We start from the raw sequence: 19629 nt of genomic DNA, 5'->3' as shown, positions 1-19629 counted from the left end.
AGGCAGGCAGGCAGGCAGGCAGGCAGGCAGGCAGGCAGGCAGGCAGGGATTAAAAACTGGTTGAGGAACAGGAAACAAAGGGTGGGTGTAAATGGGAAGTTCTCACAATGGAGAGATGTTGGGAGTGGTGTCCCCCAAGGATCCGTTTTGGGACCAGTGCTCTTTAACCTATTCATAAATGACCTGGAAGTAGGGGTGGGTAGCGTGGTGGCCAAGTTTGCAGATGATACCAAATTATGTAGGGTGGTGAGAACCACAAAGGATTGCGAAGAGCTCCAAGCGGACCTTGATAAATTAGGTGAGTGGGCTAAGAAATGGCAAATGCAGTTCAATGTAGCAAAATGTAAAGTGATGCACATAGGGGCAAAAAATCCAAACTTCACATACACGCTACAGGGGTCAGTGCTATCAGTCACAGACCAGGAAAGGGATTTGGGCGTCTTAGTGGATAGTTCCATGGGAATGTCAACTCAATGCATGGCAGCTGTGAAAAAGGCAAACTCTATGCTGGGGATAATTAGGAAAGGAGTTGATCATAAAACTACAAGGATTGTCATGCACTTATATAAAGCAGTGGTGTGACCACACTTGGAGTACTGTGTTCAGTTCTGGTTGCCACATCTCAAAAAGAATATCGAAGAGAGAAAAAGTGCAGAGAAGGGCAATGAGGATGATTGAGGGACTGGAGCACCTTCCTTATGAGGAGAGGCTGCAGCGTTTGGGACTCTTTAGTTTGGAGAGGAGACGTCTGAGGGGGGATATGAGTGAAGTCTATAAAATTATGCATGGGGTAGAAAATGTTGACAGAGAGAAATTTTTCTCTCTTTCTCACAATACTAGAACCAGGGGGCATCCATTGAAAATGCTGGGGGGAAGAATTAGGACTAATAAAAGGAAACACTTCTTCACGCAACGTGTGATTGGTGTTTGGAATATGCTGCCACAGGAGGTGGTGATGGCCACTCACCTGGATAGCTTTAAAAGGGGCTTGGACAGATTTATGGAGGAGAAGTCGATCTATGGCTACCAATCTTGATCCTCCTTGATCTGAGGTTGCAAATGCCTTAGCAGACCAGGTGCTCAGGAGCAGCAGCAGCAGAAGGCCATTGCTTTCACATCCTGCACGTGAGCTCCCAAAGGCACCTGGTGGGCCACTGCAAGTAGCAGAGTGCTGGACGAGATGGACTCTGGTCTGATCCAGCAGACTCCTCCTTATGTTCGGAAGGAAGGAAGGACAGCAACATGCCACATCCTGGCATGCCTTCCTAGAGCTTCTTGCGACATGTGAATGCAGGTTGTGAGATGGCAGATGGCTCTTCCTTCCTTCCTTCCTTCCTTCCTTCCTTCCTTCCTTCCTTCCTTGTGGTGGTTTGTGGTGGTTCACTGAATGTGTCCGTGGCACCAAAGGGAGGTCAGGATTTGACTGAGATGGGAGCAGGGATGTGGTGGTCCTTATACTCAAAGAATTAGAGACTCATGGAGACAATGTGCAGGGCAAAGAGCAATATTGCCTAGTGGTGGGGTGCAGAAGTCGGTCACGGAACTGCCGGCTGCAAGCTCCTGATCTCCCCTGCCCCCCCCCCCCACGCTGTCAGCTTCTTTTAAGAGGAAAGTGGGCCTGTTCACGGCGGGGAGGGGGCTATCCAGGGCTAAACGTTGAAAGGGCCATACTGGGCGTGGATGCATCTTTGCCCAGCCTCAGAGCAGCGGGGCCGTGTTGGGGGCAGCTGGGTCCGGGGCAGTGGAAGACAGGCTGGCAGGAGAATGCTGCCCCCCCCCGCTGCTGCGGTCAGTTTGTGGCCCCTGGGTGGCCACTGCGTGAACAGACCGCTGGGCTGGCCTTGGTGGGCCTTGGTGGTCTGACCCAGCAGGGCTGTTCTCACATGGGGGTCAGGAGTTCAGTGGCCGGGGTGGGGGGCGCAGAGGCACCAGAGAAGGCCTCCTCGTAAGAACACAAGAACGAGCCTGCTGGAACAGACCAGCAGAGTCCATCTAGTCCAGCACTCTGCTCCTCTGGCAGTGGCCCCCCAGGTGCCTTTGGGAGCTCACCAGCTGGGCTTAAAGCCCCCCCCCCTCGGCTTCATGCCCAGCTCCATTCAGGCAGAGATGATGACATATGAATGTGTGGTGTGATTTGTGAGGTGGTGCCGCGGTTCCAAATTGCCCCCTTGTGAGGTTTTTGGGGGGGCTGAGGCGAGAGGAGCAGGCCCCTGGCTTGGGGGGTGGGGGGCGGGAGGAGGGTAGGTCTGTAGTTCTGTAGCCAAAGGGCAGAGGTCCCCTGTGTGCGAGAGTGCTCTCTTTGTGTTCATGTGGGCTTGTTGAGGCATTTTATGGGTCTCAGTTGGGCCGGTTGTTGCTCCTTCCTGATTGTTCTCCCTGGAGGCATCTGGGATTTTTGCCAGGTCTGGGCTGATTCTGAAACACAGCTGGGAGGGGAAAAATCCCCCAATCCCCCTCTTCGGGATTTCCTTATCAATCAGGTGATGTTTAGGATTGGGGAAGTTAGAAACATGCAGAATTCAGCCTCTTCTGATCTCCTGGCCAACCCTTGGGAGAATTGCAGGGGGCAGCGGGTGTTGGGGGGAGGAGGTGAAAATGTGGGCCTGATCCGCGAGGCTGCCAGAGTGCTTGTTGTGCGGGGGGGGTGCTGTGAGGACATCTGGAGCAAGCAAGGGGCGCAGGCGGCCTTCAGGGGAGATTCAGGGGCAAGAAGCGTTCATGATGGACGGCTGCCTCCACCAGGCCTGATGGGGGTCCCCAGGCAGAGCTGGGGGGCATCTCCAAGGTCCCAGCTCTCCACCCCCCACCCCCACAGAGCATTTCCAGTTAAAAAGGAGGAGGTGGAAGGGGCTGAGGGGAAGGCCTGAGACCCCGGGGAGAGAGAGGGGGGGGGTTGCCACCGGGTGAGGGGGGGGGGGGCTGATTTGGTGGCTCGTCTGTCTGTGTTTGGGATGGAAGAGCTCCGACGGAGGCGGCCGGCCTTAGAGGCTCAGCCAGGCAGGGGGTTAGCGCAGAGGGGAAGAAAGGGGCCAGGAGGGACCCCCAAGTTCCGTGGCTCCGTGGGTGGGCGACGGTCCAGCAGGGGGGGCGGGGGCAGGGGGGGCCCTGGCGCTGCTGAGAAGCCCCTTCCTCGCACGGGGGGGGGGGTTTCACTGCACTCCTCATGTTCTGCCATTCCTTTAGGGGTTTAAAAATATCCCACCCTCGTCGGCACGTTCTGCACATCAAGGCTCCTCCGGCCCCGCTTCCGGTGGGCCTCACCCCTGCCTGCCCTGCCCCCCGACCCCCCGCGGCCGCTGGCCCCCATTCCCAGTCTGGCCAGCAGAGGGCAGCCGGCGGCCAGCAGAGGCCCCCCCTCCTCCTCACCACACAACCCTGCCTGCCTCCCTCGCCCGCCGCCGCTGGAGGCTCCGATGCCCGAGGAGGAGGAGGAAGAGGAGGAGGAGGAGGGCAGAAGAAGAAGGCCTGGCCGGAGGGGGGGAGGGAGGAGGGAGGGAGGGAGGGAGGGAGGAGGCCCTCCTCGAAGCTCCCCAAGAACCGGGGGGCCTCCGGGCTGCCAGGAGCGCCTTCTCTGTGCCCCCAGGGCTGCTGCGGCTGCCACGAGCTCTCTCACCCTCCGGGCGAGCCTTTCGTGAGGTGCCGCGGAGGCCGCTGCCACTTCTCCCGGGTCTCCCTGCAGAACGAGCGGCTTGCAGAGCAGGACACCCGCAACCCCCTCCCCCTTCCTGTCCACGCAGCCTCAGGCACGCGTGGCTTTGCCTCGAAGCACAGAGGGGGGGAACGGGCGGCAGCAGCGCCCCACCCCCCCCCACCCCGGTGCTGGAGGAAGGCGGGCTGCGAAGGGGGGAGATTTCGATCGGAGAAGTGGTTTAGGGGTAAGGGGGGGGGATACGCTTCTTTCCTGTCCGGAAGCCGAAATACGAACCGCCTCCCCCCCCCCCTCCTGCCTGACCCTCGGCTGAAAGCAGCGTTTCAGTTCCAAAAAAAGGTCCGGATATCTACTTCTATTATGATTTGCTGACATTTATTCCCCGCCGTTCGCCACGGGCTGCGGGCGGGTCACGAAAACAAATAGCAAACCTGTTGGCAAAGTGCCTCAAGAGTCCGTCCGCCCGTCCGCACGAGCGCCGTGGGGGGGGGGGCAAGGCCTGGCAAGGGGGCCTCGCAGGGCTCGCGTGTGTGTGTGTGTGTGTGTGAGTCTGTCCCCCCTTTGGGCATGGGGGGGGGCGGCGGCAGATGACAAGGGAGGGGCGCGTGTGGGGCTGGAGGGGGGACGGGCTGCCCGGGCGGGTCTCCCTGACGGCTCCCCTTCCCCCCCGCAGATGTGCGAGGAGCCCCCCTGCACCGCGCCCAATACATGCACTCTCCGTACGACCGCCCCTGGAACCCCCGATTCTGCATCATCTCCGGAAACCAGCTGCTGATGCTGGACGAGGAAGAGGTGAGAGGCCGCAGGGGGGGGAAGGGGGGGACCCCACGCGGGTGACCAAGTTTGGCCTCCTCCCGGTTGGCCAGTTGCCAGAGAGAGGGCAAGGGGGGGGGTCGCTTGGCCAGCGGGGGAGGGCTGCCCCTCCGTGGTGCGGAGTCCATGAGCCCAAAGCCACGGGACAGCTGCTGGGGCCCGGGGGGGGGCGGGGGGGGGCAGGAGGAAGAAGCGCCCGCCTCCCTGTCCTTCCGGGGCCATCAGCACTCCCTGGGTCCGCAGGTGAGACTGGCCCTCCTGCCCCAAACCCACGGGGGGGGGGGCGTGTCAGAGCACCTTGAGGCCAGCAGTAGGAACCTCCCCCTTCCTCCAAAGTGACCCTGGTCGCCTCAGTGGGGGCTGCCAAGGGGCCAAATCCAGCCCCCCCAACTCTTCCATGAAGCTCCCATCTCAGCCCCACTCCCACTGTCCTCCCGCCCAGCCTAGGGAGCCCCTGGGGTTGCCAGCCTCTAGGCAGGGCCTGGGGAGGGCCTGGAATGATCTGATGCCCCCACGACAGAGATCAGTCGTACTGGAGAACACTTCGGAGGATGGGGTGGAGGCATCATGACCCCCAGATGCCCCTGGGCTGGGCGCTGGCCCCACATCTGCAGGGATTTGCCCACCTGGACTTGGCAAGCTGGTGGCTGAGATGCCCCCCCCCCCGTCTGTTGAGTTCCTTCCGGCCACGGGGCTGGTTCAGAGGGAAGGCGTGGCCCTCTCCAGGGGGCTCCTGCACAGAAAGGCCAGACCTGAAATGGGCCACGGGGGGTGGTGGTGGTGGTGGTTTCCAGGTCTTGGCTGCTGCTGTTGCCCCCTTCCACGGACTCCACTGCTCCGTGGGTCTTGGCCTCTGAACGTGGCTGGTGCATGGGCCCAGCGTGGCCAGCAGACATTGGCCCCGCTCTCCTCTATGACTGTGTCTCTCCTTCAAGGAGCAGAGCCCCCCACCCCCGCCACAAGTCACTTGCTTCCTAAGTGGAAAAATGCTTAGAAGGGTGGGGGTGGAAGCAGGCCCTCCGCCCGCCCGTCCATCAGCATCAGGGCTGTCTGCAGTGACGGGCAGTCGGCTCTCCTGGGTCTCCAGCAGAGACCTTTCTTGTCACCCCCGACCTGACCCTTTCAGCGGCATCTGCAGGGGACTGAACGGGGGGGGGGCCTTCCGCATTCCGAGCTGCTGCTCTCCCAACTAGGCCGGCAGCCCCCCCCCTCACTCCGAGCTGGGGCCCTGGAGGCCATCTTGTCCAACCATCAGTTGGAGCTGCCTGGAGAAATGGCTCCCGTCACAGTTCTCTCTCCACCCCTCCGCTCTTGCCGGACCAGTCCTGCGAGGTAGTTCAGCCCCAATCTACCCTCCTGTCAGGGTTACTCTCACACAGCAGAAAACCCCTTTCCCCTCTTCGCCCTGGGGGAGCTCCTTGGGCAGCTGCGATGTGTCCCGCCCTCTCTCCCGAGAGCTGGTCTTGGTGAGATTCCCCCCCAGATTCCTTCAGCCTTTCCTCACAAGAGGCACCCAAGAATCTCCATTTCCCCTTTTTGGAACACATCCCAATTTGTGGCACCCAGAACTGGACACAGGACCCCAGATGGGGGCCCAATCAGTGCCCAGGAGAGCGGAGAGGCCCTGAGGCGCCTCCCCCTCCCATTCTGACGCTCATTTCCCGCCCCGGGTCTTGGGGCATCTCAGTGGTCCTCCAGGATTTCTCAAAGCGCTTCTGATGGATCAGTAGGATCCTTGAGAACACAATTCCTCTGGCCAGAAGACTTGGACAAGCTGAACAGTCCTGGAGCTTTTCTGTTTTTCAGGTCACGGTGGGTTTTCCGGGCTGTGTGGCCGAGTTCCAGCAGCATTTTCTCCCGATGTTTCGCCTGCATCTGTGGCCGGCATCTTCAGGGGATCTGTCAGCCGCAGGTGCAGGCGAAACGTCAGGAGAAAATGCAACCGCAGAACCCCCCAGTGATTCCGGCCATGAAGGCCTCCGACCAGCCAGTCTTGCCAAATAAGAAGCTGATGAGCTGAGAACGAAAGAGGACGTCTCTAGGAACCCATTTTCCTTTTTCTTGCTTTTGATCACATAACGTCAGAACACCCCAGCAAGGTTGGGCCGGTCGGCCATCTTGGCCGCCATCCTCACCCAGGGGGCAAGCGGTTGCCCGAGAGTGCAAATAAGCAGGACATGGAAAGCCCACGCGCGTCTCCTGAACCGACCACCTGCAAGTTTCGCTGGTTCCCCCTGAGAACCAGAGGGAGGAAAATCTCTCCCTATCCACTCCGCCCCCCTCCGAAACCTTCCCCACGTCTTCCCTCCTGGCACTGGAGTAAAGAGGTTTGCTGCCTCCGAATGTGGAGCTTCCACGTGACCAGGAGCCACCAAACATCCCCCCCCCCATAAATCTGTCCAGTTCCCTATCAAAGCTGTCCCTGCCTGTATGCTGTGTAAGGAAGCATTCCCTTTTGACCAGGCTGAATCTGCTCCCCCCCCCGCCCGTTTAATCTGGTGCCCTCGAGTGCTGGTATTTGGGGAGAGGGAGAAAACGGTCTCCTTGCCAGCTCTCTCTCTCTCCCCCCCCCACGCATCATTTTATACACCTCTATTATGTCCCCCCCCCTTTAGTTGACTACTTTTCTAAACTGGGAAGTCCGAGGCTCCGGCTTTTCCCTTATGAGATTTGGTGGCCAGAACACCACACAATATCCCAAGCGAGACCATCCCCCCGGTAATGGTAATGCCTAGCGGGGCCCTTGCCGTTTTCACCACTGCCACACACTGAGATGGTGCTTTCTTGGAACTATCTGTTATAACCCGAAGATCTTTTTCAATCCTTCCCGAGTCCTGCAGCTCTTCAAAATCCACAATTTGTCACAAACCTGCCCAACCCCAGTTCCAGATAGTTTGTGAACAAATTAAAACCCACCGATTGCAAGAACGATTATTGTAAAGTCTTTTGGCCATTCGGGGAAAAGACGTCTCTGGGACCGCCCTCATTCACCTGCTTCTTAACCGACTGGAAGAACTCCCAAGAGGCTGCTGAGGCCGGACCTTCCTTATGAGGAGAGGCTGCAGCGTTTGGGGCTCTTTAGTTTGGAGAGGAGACGACTGAGGGGGGATATGAGTGAAGTCGATAAAATTATGCATGGGGTAGAAAATGTCGACAGAGAGAAATTTCTCTCTCTTTCTCACAATACTAGAACCAGGGGGCATTCATTGAAAATGCTGGGGGGGGGGGATAGGACTAATAAAAGGAAACACTTCTTCACGCAACGTGTGATTGATGTTTGGAATATGCTGCCACAGGAGGTGGTGATGGCCACTAACCTGGATAGCTTTAAAAGGGGCTTGGACAGATTTATGGAGGAGAAGTCGATCTATGGCTACCAATCTGGATCCTCCTTGATCTGAGGTTGCAAATGCCTTAACAGACCAGGTGATCGGGAGCAACAGCCGCAGAAGGCCATTGCTTTCACCTCCTGCACGTGAGCTCCCAAAGGCATCTGGTGGGCCACTGCAAGTAGCAGAGTGCTGGACTAGATGGACTCTGCTTGTCTGATCCAGCAGGGTCTTTCTTATGTTCTTAGGATGTCCCTTCTCAGTAACCCGGCTGACGTCCCCTCAGCAGAGTTTGTTCCTTGATGTGCTTAATAATTCTCTCTTTAATAACAGTCTGTGCCCTGTTGCCTGGAATGGTGGGTCTCTGCCCCCTGGCCTCCTGCAGTCCCTGGATCCCCCCTTCTTTTTCTGGAAGGACTATAACACTTTTTGCTTTTTGGCATCCCAGTGTGGAGGCTGGTTTTAGCAACAGCCACCTGCCCCACATTCTCCACAGGGCCAGGGAGGGCAGATTTTCATTGAGCTTCTTTGCTGCCTGCCCACCTTCCTGAAGTCACCCTTTCATTCCTCGGTTATCCCTGATCCACCTCCTTGGATCCTGGTGTACTTGAAGGGAACTTCTTTGTGGTGGTGCTACTCGCTGGTTCTGGGCACCAGTACCTTTTTAAATGGGGCTCCTCCCAGCCCCCATGCTGTCATGGCCCACTCAGCCAGAAAAAGAAGAAAAGAGTTTGGATCTATATCCCCCTTTTCTCTCCCTGGAAAGAGACTCAGAGGGGCTTCCAAACTCCTTTCCCTTCCTCCCCCCACAACAGATGCCTCGTGAGGCAGGTGGGGCTGAGAGAGCCCGGAGGGGAGAGGGGCTGGCCCCAGGACTGGGGAAACCAATTCAGTTGACCAGATAAGAGTTCGCCACTCAGGTGCAGGAGTGGGGAGTCAAACCGGCTTCTCCAGATTCGAGTCCACCACTCTTAACCATGACTCCACGCTGGCAAGATGGAAGGGTCCCTCAGGAAAAGCCTAGCGGGGGGGGGGGCTTTCTACAATGGCGGTGGGGGGGATTTGGGGCAATGGAGCCCCCACAGGCTTTTCTTCCTCCCCTTGCCTTCATATAGAGAAGTGCTTCCACCGTGCCCCCCTTTTCAGGAAGGGCCAGCCGTGCTGTGCTGTTTTTCCGAGATGTGATTCCTCTGCCAGTTCCCTTCACGGGGGTTCCAGACTTGTTCTAATATTATGGGAGAAGGAGAAAAAACACACATCTCTGTGCAGTCTATTCCATGAACATTCGCAGAAGCTCCTGTCATGCCCCCTTCTGGTCATTTCCCAGCTGAAATCATGTCATGCTGTGGGGACGGGGCTCCAGCCCCTGGAATCACCTTGGCTGCCCTCTTGGACACTCCACTCCCCCCCCCCCCCGCAGCTCTGCTGCAATATCCTTTTTGAGATTCGGTGACAAGAACTGCGCATGGTGTCAAAATCCGGCTGCCCCCGGGCATGACAGCAGCGGGGAGTGGGGACCTCTCTTCTCACATCTGTTGCACGTGGTGGAGGAGCTGGCCTTTGGCCGGGAGCTGCCTGTCCACTGAGGCCTCCCCTGGTCAGTTTTCACCTGCTCAGTTCTCGCCAGAGCCTCCCGGAGCCTCGTTTCCCTCGGCTGCTTTCTTACTTACCCAGGTTGAAGAAATCCTTTTGGAAGTTCGGCTTCCATTCTCACAGCGTGTTATTTGCAAACTTGACCTTTTCTCTACTGACTCCAGATTTGTAGACCATTTAGGAACAGATTAAATAGCACTACTGTGTGTGAACAGAATTCGGGCCTTTGGCCTGATCCGGTGGGGCTCTTCTGACGTCCCTGGGGGGCTCCGTGGCTCACTTCCCTCCAGAACAGGTCCTGCCGCTACTTCTGCACTCTGATTCCTGCTGTTTTACTAGTTTCTAACCCAAGATAAAATCCCAGCCCTCTGCCTGGCTCGCTGGCAGTCGTCTGTTGCACGTTTCTTCCTGGACTCAGCTGGTAAACATGAAAAATGTCCAGCATCCTCTCACACCCATATCATTCTAAGGCCAATAACGCAATATACAATCAAATAGCCAGACGTCTTCTTGTGGGCTATCCAAAGAGTGTGGGGTGCTGCCTTTGTGGTTTGCCCCTGGGAGGGTAGCTGCAGGCAAAGCCAAGATGGCTGCCCCCCACCCACCCCCCAGTTCAGGTGTCGTTGCCAGAGACGGCCTTAAACGCGGCACTCCAAGGCAGGCGCAGCTTCTCCGTGCTGCTCAGCGCTCCTCTGGGCCGTTTACCGGGTGCAGCCTGTGGGGCACCCCAGAGAATCGAGGGGCAGGGGAGGGGGAAGGGGAGGGCCTGGCTGGGTGTGTTTCTGGGGGCCTGGGAGGGGGAACACAAAGAGCTCCAGAGACCCCCCCAAAAGGGGTGTCACGGAGGGGCTTGTGGAGCCAAGCGGGGAAAGGGGGTCCATGGAAGAGCAAGTAGGTCACAGTGTTTTGTGCCCACCCCCAGCGCCCTTGAGGCAGGGAGGGAAGGGGAGGGTCTTGTCTCTGATGGAGGCCCAGGAAGAAGACTCCGGTACTCCCCCCAGGTGGGTCCTGGGCATCTCCCCTCTCCATCTCCCAACGCTCCTCCTCACCGCAGCTGCCCCTGCCCCCCCCCCGCATCTCTCCCCATGCAGGACTGAGAATCCCCAGACTAACCCTCGTATGTAGTCAAAGGGGACCCTCCCCTCTTTCTTATCACCAGAAGGGCCGGCCGGTTCCACCAGCCCAGTCCCGGCCCCGGTTTCTCCAGCGGTTGGGAAAGATTTCTTCCGGCCGAGCCACACAGGCCCCCACCAGAGCTGGGCCTGGGCCTGCCTCGCTCTAAGCCAGCTTCAGGGGGCCGCAAGCAGGCCACAGAGAGAGAGAGAGAGAGAGAGGCCTTCCCATTGCGTATTTGCCTAGCTCGCTTAGAGGAGCTCAGCAAGGTAGATGTGGCCACCTCGGTCCATGTTATCCTCACAACTACCCTGTGACGTTGGCGAGAGTGAGTCAAAGAGACCATCTGAAGGCTCCGCACTGAGCTCCGTGTCTCAGCCGGGAGCAGAGCCAGTGTGCCGCTGCTGCCGTCATCACTGGCCGGTCAGAATGCCTGAATTCTAATCCCCACAGGGTGAAGCTCCTTGGGCCTTTCGCAGCCTAACCTGCCCCACAGGGCGAAATGGAAGAGGAGGACATACTTTGTGGTCCTCCCCAGACTCCCAGGGGACACGAGGACAGAGGCAAGAGAGCCCAGGGCCCGACGCTCCGAACTCAGCCCCCTGTTCTCTTACTCCTGTTCTGTGTTCCTGACCTTTCTCAGAGGCTGCGGGCGGATTCCTGCGTTTTAGGACAAGGCAGTGGAATCACGGAAGAGACCCCCAAGGGCATCCAGTCCAACCCCCTGCCACGCAGGAACATGCCATCAAAGCACTCCTGACAGATGGCCATCCTGCTTAAAAACCTCCAAAGAAGGAGACTCCACTCCACTCTCTGAGGCAGTGAATTCCACTGTCAAACAGCCCCTGACTGTCAGGAAGTTCTTCCTAATGTTTAGGTGGAATCTCTTCTCCTGCACCTTGAACACAAGACTCCTGGTCCTATTTGGAATATGCTGCCACAGGAGGTGGTGACGGCCGCTAACCTGGATAGCTTTAAAAGGGGCTTGGACAGATTTATGGAGGAGAAGTCGATCTATGGCTACCAATCTTGATCTGAGGTTGCAAATGCCTGAGCAGACCAGGTGCTCAGGAGCAGCAGCAGCAGAAGGCCATTGCTTTCACACCCTGCACGTGAGCTCCCAAAGGCACCTGGTGGGCCACTGCGAGTAGCAGAGAGCTGGAGTAGGTGGACTCTGCTGGTCTGATCCAGCAGGCTAGTTCTTATGTTCTTATAAGGCACGCAATAAACGGTGCCATCAGCACCAACCCATGATGCCCCTTCTCAAAGTGCCCCTGGAGCAGCTCCCTCCAGGCCCAGCGCGATGCTTCTAGGTGGGGCGGGGCGGGGCAGGGGGCCCAGGGCACGGGGGAAGGCCACTTCTGCTGGAGATGCTGCCGGCCAGAGTGGGCAACTCAGTGCTGGGTGGGCCAGGGCGGCCTCTCAGAGAACCAGACGGCTTCCACAGGGGAGCTCTCTGGATGGGAGGAAATCACAAGCTGAAAATCGGGCAAGCTGCGCTTTTTGCATGGCCGGCCGGCCGCCTGAAGCCTTTTGCGTGTGGGAGGAGAGAATTCCCACACAGGGGCACAACTGGGCAGGGAAATCTGTTCCTTGTGCTGGAAGAATTTCGCACCCAGAACAGCGGCAGCTCTTCTCAGGGGGGGTGGGGCTGAAGTTGGGGGAAGAGCTTGCCTGTGGTGGCCGCTTCCACGCAGGCCGCTTCCAGACCGGAGGGGGGTTTTCAGCCATCCGCAGACCCTCCTCTTTCTGGGTCCTGCCCTGCTTTGCTCCAGTCAGACCCAGAAGAGTTTTTTGATGGCCACAGCGCCAGAGCTTCTGCCACCATCTGGGTGGGATGCCGTGCATAGCTTCAGACCTGGTCCACATCAGTGCCGTGGTCCTTGGGGATTCCACTTTGCTTGTGGGAGCATCAGAGGGACCTTATGATGGTTTTTAAAAAGGGGGGGATGATTTTCATTGAACTGGAGCACAATAATGTTATGACAGCCTCTACTGCTACAATCTACTGGTTCCTGTGACTTTCCAGCTTCCGATTCTTTTTTTAAAAAACACATCTCTATTCCTTTTTGTTGTGGCGTTGTCAGGGGAAAGGTGCAGTTTTTGTCCGGATTGCTTGGTGGATAATGGGAATATGAAGCCGCGGGACTGCTGGGATGGGGCAGAAATTCAGTGCTCAGCCAACCGTGCAGATTCCTCATTGCCATTGAAAGGGAGCAGGAGAATCTTTGCCCCGAGGACGCTGCGCAAAGCCACCTTAAGTCACGTCTGTGGCAGAGATGACATCGGCATCCCTGAACTCCCAGACCAGAAGGCTTCCTCTCAGCCCCGCCCCTGCGCAAGACCACCCTCCTCGGGGACACGCGTGCAGGCGTGTGAGGACTAAGGGCGGACATGACAGAGCTTTCTGAAATTATGCACAAGGCAGTGTGGACAGAGAGGCCTTTCTCTCCTGGGGGCATCCAGTGAAGCTGGCGGGCGGTAGATTCAGGATGGGCCAAAAGGGGAATCGTTCTTTGCACAGTGAGTGATTTACATTTGGAATTTACTGCCAGAGGGAGCAGCGATGGCCACGGGCACAGACAGGCTTTACAAGTAGGGGAGACAGATCCATGGAGGAGAGGTCCACCAGTGGCTATCAGCTGTGGTGACTGAAGGGAACCTCCACATCCCAAGGCAGTCAACCTCTGAATCCCAGTGCCAGGAAGCAACTCATTGCCCTGCCTCCAGAGGAAATGGTCGGCCACAGTGTGTGAGGCAGGATGGTGGACTAGATTGTGTGGTCTGGTCCAGCCCTGCAGGGCTGGCGAGAGACATTTGGCGGGGTGGAGGCAGGTGGCCAATAGCTGCTTAGGTCTCTTGGGAGGGAGGTCATCGCTTCCTCCAGGGCTCAGGAGCAGCCTCTGTTGGGCCAGGAAAGACCCATCTCTCTCCGGCTCACCACAGAACAGGACTGGGGTTGTGGGCCAGAGGAACCCCCGAGCCCCAGACTGCTTGTGCTACCGGAGGCAGACTACTCAGGGGTCTTGGATTTTCAGAGGGGCAGTCCTATTAGTTTGTTGGGACAAAAGAGAGCAGAACTGGAGGGCACCTTACAGAGAGGAACTGCATTTATTCCAGGACAAGCTGAGATTACTCAGAGCTTCATAGTATCATAGAATCAGGGAGTTGGAAGAGACCCTAAGGGGCCATCCAGTCCACCCCCTGGCCATGCAGGAACACACAGTCAAAGCACTCCCACCATATATTCATCCAGCCTCTGTTGAAAAACCTCCAAAGAAGGAGACTCCACCGTTCTCCGAGGCAGCGAATTCCACTATCCAGCAGCCCTGACGGCCAGAAAGTCCTTCCTAATGTTTAGGTGGAACCACTTTTCCTGCACCCAGTAGTCCACGTCCTAGTCCATTGGCCATGCTGGCAGGGGCTGATGGGAATTGTAGTCCATAACATCTGGAGTGCCAAAGGTTCGCCACCACGGGCCTAGTCTCTGAGGCAGCAAAAAACAACCTTGCTCCCTCTTCGACGTGGCATCTCTTCAAAGATCTAAACAGGACTATCGTGTCCCCCTTAACCTTTGCTTCTCTAAACATCCCCAGCTTCCTCAGCCTCTCTTCGTAGGGCATGATGGACTCCAGACCTTTTCCCATTTTGGTTGCCCTCCTCTGGACCCGCTCCAGCCGGTTAATATCCTTCTTGAATTGCAGAGCCCAGAACCGAACACAGTACTCAAGGTGAGGTCTAACCAGTGGTGGGATTCAGCCGGTTCGCACCACTTAGGCAGAACTGGTTGTTAAAATGGTGCTTGTAAACAACCAGTTGTTAAATTATTTGAATCCCACCACTGGGGCTGACCAATGCAGAGTAGAGGGGTACAATTACTTCCCTCGATCTAGACACTATACTCCTATTGGTGGATCCCAGAATCGCATTGGCTTTCTTGGCTGCCATTTCACACTGCTGACTCATGTTCAGTTTGTAGTCTACTAAGACTCCCAGATCCCTGTCGCATGTAGTGTTGTCAAGCCAGGGGTTACACATCCTATGTCTGTGCATTTCATTTTTTTTCTGCCAAAGTGTAGAATCCTACATTTATCTCTGTTGAAATTCATTTTGTTTGTTTTGGCCCAGCTCTCTAATCTGTCCAGGTCATTTTGAATCCTGCCCCTGTCCTCTGGGATATTAGCTACCCCTCCTAATCTGGTATCACCTGCAATTTTGATTAACATGCCCTCTGTGTCATTATCAAATTTATTTATACAAATATTGAATAGCTTCAAAGAGGAAATCATGCCACACATTTCTAGGGGGAAACCACCAAAGTGTCGGGGGGGGGGCAAGGGGGGCAGGAGAGAGGCTTGCTGATTTGTGGCCCCTGATTCTTTGGGAGCTTCTGCCACATAAACACACCTGGGGCCCCTCCACCACCACCACCGAAGCTCTCAGGGTGTGGGTCTGTGGGGTGGGGGCGGGGGCGGGGGCGGGGGGGGGGGAAGCACGTGGGGCTCCGGATGTGTCCCCTGAATGCTAACGCTGCCTTGTGCCTGTCTCCCCACTGCCAAGATCCACCCCCTGCTCCTCCGAGAACGCCAGAGGGATCCTGCGCGGACCAAGCTTTTGCGTCGGACTGTCAGCGTCCCCGTGGAGGGGCGACCCCAGCCAGAGCACGGTAAGGACTTGTGGGGCGGGCGGGGTGGGGTGCAGCTGACCCCTGGGCCTGTGCCGAGGAGGGAGGGGTGCTCCTGTGTGACCCCTGATCCCAGCAGAGCCCGGAAGGGGCTTGTGGGGCAGGCCCGTGCTGTGCCCTGGGCAGACCCCCAGAAGTGCTGCTCAGTGCCGGGCGCCCACCCTCTGCCCTCCAGGGCTGCCTGTCCCCCTCTGCACCTGTTTTCCATGGGGCCTGTGGCAGAGCCATGGGATCCTGGCCCCACGGGACTCTCCCAGGCCCCTGCTGCCCCCCTTTCAGCGGGCCCAGATCGGCGTGGCTTCTAAGGCCTTCTCCTGGCAGCTCACTTAGCCGAAAGGAAAGGAGGCAGGGAGTCCCGGGCTCTGGGAGCGGGGCGGAGGAGAAGCCGGCGCGGACTCATCCCAGTCTTCCTCCCAGTGCTACTGGACCTCAGTCTCCGCTTCAAAGGCAGGCCCCTCATGAGCAAGACTGCTGGGCCTTCCCACAATACCTTGCAGGGCCGTCTGGATTGTCGTTGTTTACACTGCACCTCCTCCCCCCGGCCGAGGGCCTTCCCAGGTAGTCGTCACAGGCCATCTGCATGTACCTGGAGCTAGAAAACGGGTGTCTCGGAGGGAGAGAAAGAGGCAGAAGGCCGTTGCTTTCACGTCCTGCCCATGAGCTCCCAAAGGCGCCTGGGGGGCCACTGCGAGCAGCTGAGTGCTGGACTGGACGGCTCTTTCTTATGTTCTTATGAGAGAGATTCCCAGAAGTGGAGATTCTGAGAAGTGGAATTTGCACCTGTTGCGGGAGCGCGCTCTGATTGCATGAAGCAGCGTGGCCACCCTTCCACGTGGCACTGCTCCTCCCTCAGTGGCCTGCTTTGTCAGGGAAGGGGCATCTGTGATGGAAAGCTGTGAGGCGGGGGGGGGGATCTGTGATGGAAAGCTCTGCTCCCCTTCAGTGGAAAACAGCCCCCCTCCCACACCATTCCTACAGAGGACACCAATCTGGGTCACTCCCCACAGCCTGCCTGGCCCTCCTTTCAGTCGTGGTCTGGGAGGGGCCGTGGCTCCGTGGCGGAGGCTCTGCTGGGCACGCAGAAGGAGGCTCAGTCCCCAGCAGCTCAAGAAGAAGAAGGCGTTTCTCTGCCTGGGGGAGCTGTTGTCAGCCTGAGCGGATGGGGCTGACCTCCAGGGAGGGAGAGGCTGATTCAAGGGGGCTGTGGCACCCACTGACCCCCCCACAAGCACACTTTGTGGTTTCTTTGGTGGGGCTGGGGGCGAGCAAGGCCTAGGTCTGGGGGGGGGGGTTCTCGGGGGGGGGGGGGGGCAGGAGTATCCCTGGCTCCTGTAGACTCTCTTCTCTGCCTGGCTCCCCCCGCACCCAAAGGCCAGCTGGGGGCACCCCCTCCACACACCTGCATTACCTCCCCCCCCCCCCCCCCCCGGGCCCCCCCCAAAAGGGGGGAGGGAGGGTGGGGGGGGGGGGGGCCCCCCCCCCCCCCGCGACAGCCTCACTCGTGACTCTTCCCAGCAGCCTCCTCCCAGCCATTCAGTTCATTTCTGTGCCCCCCATCCCATCCCATAATAGCAGCCAGCTCCATTGAAAGGCACCAACTCGGAGCTTGACGACTGTTGCTATAGGAACCCTCTCTCTCTCTCTCTCTCTGGCAGTCTTCCCGTCCAGCCCGGCGGGGCCTGCAGTGGGTGCCTCGCGAGGAAGGGGGCAGAGCCCTCCCTCGGCCGCCCCCTCCCCCAGGCCTGTGCTGGGCACCACTGTGGGCACTGCCCCCTCTCTGCCCGGCGGCTGGTCAGCTTCTGCCCGCCCGCCCGCCCGGCCTGGCCGGGCGCCCTCTCGCCTGCTGGCCCAGCCTGGAAGCCAGATCTAGCCCGGCCGGGGCCCTGCTGCCTGCCTGCCCACCTGCCCGCCAGGGGGTGCCCTTCTGGGACTCGTGTTCCCCCTCCCCCCCCCCCCGCTCTGCTGGGGGTTAAAAAAAGAATTTTGTCTCTCGGAGAAGTTGGCTTAAAAGGTTTCCATGGCAACCCCAAGTAGAGAGGAAGGGGGAGGCGCCGCCACAGGCCGAACCCAAGGGCCCCCCCCAACTCTGCTGCCGCCGCGGCCCTCTGGCGCCCCCTGCGGGGACTCTGCCGCACTCCCGGGGCCCTGACCCCGGGTGACCCTGCTGCCCCCCCTGCCGGCTACAGGGGGCCCGGAGTGGGGGGGGGGAGGGGACGCGATCGCCTCCTGGATTACTTTTCCGGCCGCCGGGGCCGCTGCGGGGGTGGGGGGCTGGCACAGCGCCCCCCCCCTTTCTCCCCGCCTCGGGCCTCCGCCTCAGGGAAGCGCCCTGCTCCGGCCCCCGCTCTGCGTGAGTGTGGCCCCCTAAGCGAGGGGCTCGTTGGCTCCCTTTCCTCCCGCCCAAGCTGTGCCGAACCGCAGGGCCTCCCCCGCGGCTGCCCCGGGCCGGGCTTGGAAGGCGGGGGGGGGGGGGGGGGGGAGGGGCCGCGGGCGAGGGGGGGCTGGCGCGTTCTCCGCGGGAGGCCGGCGAGGGGCGGGCTGAGCTGGCTTTTGGGGCTCTGCCCCGCTGGGCGGGCGGGCAGGCGGGCAGCCCGGTGCAGGGCGCTGCCGGGGGGGGGGGGGCTCCGCCCGGCTCGGGCAATGACAGGCGAGCCGGTCTCCTAGCAACGGCGGCTCATGCTGCCGCCGGGGGAGAGCGAGCGAGCGAGCGAGCGAGGCGGCGGCGGCGCCAAAGGACGGGGCGAGCGGCGGGGGCGCAAGCGGAGCGGGCGGGCTCGGGAGCCGCGCCGCCCAGACCACCGGCCGCCCCTGCGCCACCGGCCCCGGAGCGGCGGCGGCTGCTGCTGCTGCTGCTGCTGGGCCGGCCGGCGGCGGCGGCGGGGCCATGGGGGGGCCCTAGGGTCGCCAGCCTCCCCCGCGGGGCCCGCCGCCTCTCGGCCGCCATGGAGCCCCGGCCCTAGACCCGCGGCGGGCGGCTCGCAGGTAAGGCTCCGCGGCGGGCGGGCGGGCGGGCGAGGGCGGCCGTGCGTGGCGGGACACGAGGCGCGGGGCCTGCGGGGGCTTCTGCCTGCGCGCCGGTCCGCTCGCGCCCCTCTCCGGGAGCCTGGAGGCGTGCGGGGGTCGCCGCGGGGGCTGCAGGCGGAGGGGCCCTTTGGGCGGCCAGCCAGGCCCGAACCGGGCGGGGGCTTCCCGGGGAGCCAGAGGGGGCTAGGCCGGCGGGGTCCGTTGTCCTCCCGCGGCGTCGGGCTCAGCGCCAGTACAGAGCATGTGCAGAGGGCCTAGGCCCGAGCTGGAGGCAACAGACGCGGCTGCCTCGCAGCACGTGGCCCACCAGGTGCTGGTGCGGAATTGGGGGAGGGCAACCTGGGCTCCCCCCGCTTTCGGAGGCCGCTGGGCGCCGCTCCCTGCCCCCCCCCCCGCGGGACCTTTTTGCCCCCTGATGCGAGGCTTTCGGTGCCGGCTGGCTCCGTTCTCGCGGGGGGGGGCGGTATCAGGGATCTGGTGAAGACCCCCCGGCTCGGAGTGCCCGATTCTCTGATCGACGCCTTTTCCCTACTGTAAAGGGGGGGGGGTCCGCGTTTTGGACATTTCCTCCCTCCCCAGATAGTCCTCTGCGGGTCTGTTAGCCCCCCCCGGCCCCCCCGGGAGAAGAACCCTCTTCGGAGGACGCTGAGCCCCCCCCCGGCAGAGCAAAGACGGCGACGGGCTCCCCGCGGCTTAGGCGCCCTCCCAAGTCCCCCCACCCACAAGCCGCAAATGCCAGCGACCGGCTTCACGTGCCTCTGCCCTTGGAAACAAGCGGGGGGGGGGGGGCACCGCGAGTCAGAACCCCCTCCACCCCCCCCCCCGGGGGGGGCTCTGCTGTTCGCTGCTCCCCACCCTGGAGCTGGGCTCGGGGACGCTCCCGATAAGACCCTCCCTGGAAGCCCGGCTCCCTGAGGGTCCCACCGGAGTTCCCGGGAGCCTGGCCGCCCCTCTCCCCTCCGGCTGCCCGCCCGCCCGCCCGCCCGCCCGCCGGCCTCCCGGGGCTTCCTGGAGCGCGTTCCGGCCTCCGTGGATCACGCAAAGGTCGTGTTCCGGCCGCCTGGGGAGTCCTCGAGTGTGCGGCGCCTTCGTCCTTTGGCGGCCTGGACGGCCCCCCCCCCGCCCCTCCCCTCCCAGATGTGGCGGAGGGGTCAAGGCCTTCCAGCTGCGGCAGCGCGAGAGACCAGCATGTCCACCAGACGAATCTCAGCCTGGGGAGCTCAGAGATAGGTTTGGAGGGGACGCTGCATCTGAGAACAGCCACCCCCCCCCTCCATCATTTCTCCCCCCAGCAAAGCAAAGCTCCTGCCCTGTTTGAAGCCCAGAAGGGGACACTCCTGCCAAGCCATGCCCTGGAGGAGGAGGAGTTCGGTCAAGTACAGGGACTGTTTTGGCCCCTGTGAGCTGGGGGGGGGGGGGGGGTG

The 19629-nt window shown here is 60.4% G+C and overlaps 1 protein-coding gene and 1 long non-coding RNA gene across 2 annotated transcripts in view; one reads left to right on the top strand and one right to left on the bottom strand.

Moving 5' to 3' along the window:
• The window catches only part of LOC125428777 (zinc finger protein OZF-like), a 798123-nt gene that overhangs the window by 577415 nt on the left and 201079 nt on the right, over positions 1 to 19629 (bottom strand). The window lies entirely within an intron of this gene.
• LOC125428945 lies at positions 3916 to 15171 on the top strand. The gene is made up of 3 exons (XR_007243915.1): positions 3916 to 3988; positions 4323 to 4441; positions 15058 to 15171. It is a non-coding gene; the product is annotated as an uncharacterized LOC125428945 (long non-coding RNA).

This window comes from Sphaerodactylus townsendi, linkage group LG03 (assembly GCF_021028975.2).
Source record: "Sphaerodactylus townsendi isolate TG3544 linkage group LG03, MPM_Stown_v2.3, whole genome shotgun sequence".
NCBI classification, from domain to species: domain Eukaryota; kingdom Metazoa; phylum Chordata; class Lepidosauria; order Squamata; family Sphaerodactylidae; genus Sphaerodactylus; species Sphaerodactylus townsendi.
Note: the sequence above shows the minus strand (reverse complement) of the source record. Positions and strands in the feature narration are given on the sequence as shown.